Below are 3,731 nucleotides of genomic sequence, written 5' to 3'. Positions count from 1 at the left end.
GCAAGCTTCCACCGCACTGGCCTGCTTCCTGAGCTGGAAGGACAACCTGTGTAGGTGGGAAAGGAATTCATGCTACAGACTTGCAATTCCATCCTGTGCAGGACTTACACTGGCGTTCCGCATGGGGTGAATTTTACCCTTGGACCTTAGATTCCTGGATTTTAAGTCCAGGAGAGTCCATCATGATCACCTGGTCCAGGAGTCTCAAACTCGCAGCCCGCGGGCCATCTGCAGCCCTCGAACCTCCCCAATGTGGCCCACCAGGCAGCAGCAGTTTTGGGGCCGGGTCTCTCCCTTGGCCCCACCTGCCGCCCCCAGGCGCTCCCCAGGCGATTTAAAATGGCCCGGGGCCCGGCAGCACAGCGGGGGGCTGTGCCTGGGGGCAGCAGCGTGCGGAGGCCCCCTGGCCGGCCCCGCCTTGGAGCCCCAGGTAAGCACCGCACCCCCTGACCTCCTCCCCGAGCCTGCACCCCCACCCCCAAACTCCCTCCCAGAGCGTTCACCCCTCCCCACACACCCCCAGCCTCCAAACTCCCTCCCAGAGCCTTCGCCCCCTTCCCACACCCCCTTCCCACCCCCAAACTCCCTCCCAGAGCTTGCACCCCTCCCCCTCCTCCCTCCCAGAGCCTGAAATCCCACCCCTCCTCCTGCACCCCCACCCCTTGCCCCAGCCCAGAGCCTGCACCCAGCACCCAAACTCCCTCCCAGAGTCTGCACCCCAGACCCCCTCCCCCACCCAAATTCCCTCCCAGAGCCCAACCTCTCACCCCTTCTGCACCCAAACTCCCTCCCAGAGCCTGCACCCCAATCCCCTACCCCAGACCTCCTCCCCTACCCAAACTCCCTCCCAGAGCCTTAGGCAGGTGGGGGGTGGAGTTTTGGGGGGGCAGGTTCTGGGCAGCATGAGTGACATTATTGGCCCACTGGGAGGATTTGAGGACTGGCACAGGCCCTAAGGTAAACTGAATTTAAGACCCCTGATCTAGTCAGACCTGCTGCATCGTACCGGCCAGATAATTTCACCCAGTGATTCCTGCATCAGTCCCAACAGCTTGTGGTTGAAATAGACCATGTCTCTTAGTAAGACATCCAGTCTCAATTTAAAGATTCCAAGTGATGGAGAATATCAGTGATGATCAATAAATTATTCCGGTGGTCATTTATTCGCACTATTAAAAAATTTCACCTTATTTCCAGTATGAATTTTATCTAACTGTAACATCCAGCCATTGGCTCGTCATGCCGTTCTCTGCTAGTGTAAACAGTGTTCTGCTATCAGAATTCTTCTCCCCGCCTAGATACCCACAGACTGTGATCAAGTCATTCCATAACCTTCTCTAAAATAAGCTATATATATTGAGCTCCTTTAAGTCTGTCACTGTAAAGCAGATTTTCCAGTCTTTGAATCATTGTTGTAGCTCTTCTCTGACTCCCCCCGTTTTTATTGGCTCTGGAGAGGCTACCAACCAGGGTGCCCAGGTTTGCCAACTGTTAGTGGCTTTTGTGATTTGTTGTGTCCACAGGATAAGACAACTAAATTGCTCTTCCTGATACGCCATGTCCCATAAGCATAGTGAGCTACTCCTTGCTAAGTATTTATTGCTGAACTTTCCTCTCTAGAAGAAGCAGTATGTTTCTTAAAAGCGAAAAATGAGGACAATAGAGAACATTCTATAACACTGGAAAATGTTATGCTGTCTCTGTGGAACATAATTTCTTTTCTTTCCTCTTTACCCCTCTCATGTTAGAAGAATGCAGTGCTGAAAACGTGAAAATTTAAAACAAAAATTGTAGACGAGCTGCAGTTTGTTACACCCCCTTTCTTCTCAGCGCCGTTTGAACAAGCAGCCAAGTTTCTCTGGGCTGTTAAATGCTTTTACCTGCTGCGTCCAAGTCAAAAGTTAAATAATGTGTGAATGGATGCAAAAGGAAAACAAGACGCACAGAGAGCAAGAGTTCCTCTTACAACGAGAAGATTGTTATGCTCCTGGAAACAAATAACAAACTCCTCTTTTCTGTGCTTGTGTCCATGAAGTCTTGACAGATACAACTGAACTTAATTATCTGCATTTTTCTTTGTACTTCTACTCTTGGGCTTGATCCTGTAAATACTACGTGGTGTATTGCTTACTACCATGAGTGGCTGTTGAAGTTGAGACTAGTCATGGGAGTAAGCACTATGGGCCAGATGCTTAGGGCATGGCTACACTTGCAGATGTAGAGCGCTTTGAGTTAAACCAGCCTTCGGAGAGCTCAGTAGGGAAAGCGCTGCAGTCTGTCCACACTGACAGCTTCAAGTGCAATGGCGTGGCCGCATTTGTGGCACTTGCAGTGGCATTGGGAGCGGTGCATTATGGGCAGCTATCCCAGCATGCAAGTAACTGCAACGTGCTTTTCAAATGGGGGTGGGGGTGGGGTGGAGTGTGACAGGGAGTGTGTTGTGTGTATGTGGGGGGAGAGAGAGTGGGTTTTGGGGGGGCTGAGAGCATGTCAGCATGCTGTCTTGTAAATTCAGACAGCAGCAGACCCTGCCTCCTCCTCCCCTGCCTCTCTCTCACACACAGCATTCCACAGTAATGGTTGCTTTGTCTCGGAGCAGATAAGCAGCCGGCTGTCAGAAATGGAGCTTTCAAAGGGCATATCACATTCCTGCAGCGATTCCAAAACAATGACAAGAGTGGCCACTTGACTTAAGGGGATTATGGGACGTTTCTGGAGGCCGATCAGAGTGCAGTAATGCAACACCTCATTCACACTGACGCCAAGTGTTTCAGCCAAGATGCAGCAAGCGTTAATCTTCTCCACCGAGGTGGAGTAGACTAGCCGTGGACTCAGAGCACTCTATGTGCCTTGCCATGTGGACGGGTAGTGAGCTAGGGCGCTCGGGGCTGCCTTAATGTGCTCTAACTCGCAAGTGTAACCAAGCCCTAAAAGATGCAGGAAGGTCCCCAGGTGCTTTTGAAAACCCCAGTAGGTGCCTATCTGTGTCTTTAGGCATCTAAACACCTGTACAAATCTGGCTCTGTAGGCTTAATCGTGCACTGTGGACGTCATTTGGAGAAGTATCAGGCCATGTGTCCATTGGTAATTGTTTGTACTACCAGGCCTTTGACTGGCAACAAGAATTACACGGATGACATTGGAAAGACGAAAGACCTAATTTAAATACTTCCAAGAATTGACTAGGGGTAGAGTTTTCAAAAGCGCATAATACTGGACTAGCGTTAGGTCAGTGCTGGGCACTTCCCCAAATCCCACCCTATTTGGGGCTCCAGACCTCAAAGCGATAGTTAGATATTTAGCTTGGAGCATTTGCTGTAAGAAAATGTCTCATTAAAAGTGTTTTTAAAAGACAAAATTGATTGTGGAAATGACTTCGTGAGAAGGCTGGGAAATAATCCCACCCACCCACACAATGCTGAACTCAATGTGTCAATGGGACCACCTTCAACACACGCACACACACCAGCAAAAAAGTGTATGGCTTTGCGTACAGGAAGTAGCAAAGCAGACTTGCCGACAGGAGAAAGCTATATTAGTTAATTAAATAGTGTCATTGACACCTCTTTTCTTCTCAGTGGTTGGCTGCTGTTCTTTAAGGTTAGAAAGCTTTTGCAGTTAAGTTCAGTAAGTTCCCATTCATATACAGCTGCCTATTCAAACAGATATGCCCTTATTTATATCGCTATTGGGTCTCTCTTGTTGTTTGGAAAGTCAAGCACTGCAGGTGA

The sequence above is a fragment of the Caretta caretta genome, chromosome 1 (genome assembly GCF_965140235.1).
Source record: "Caretta caretta isolate rCarCar2 chromosome 1, rCarCar1.hap1, whole genome shotgun sequence".
NCBI lineage: Eukaryota > Metazoa > Chordata > Testudines > Cheloniidae > Caretta > Caretta caretta.
Note: the sequence above shows the minus strand (reverse complement) of the source record.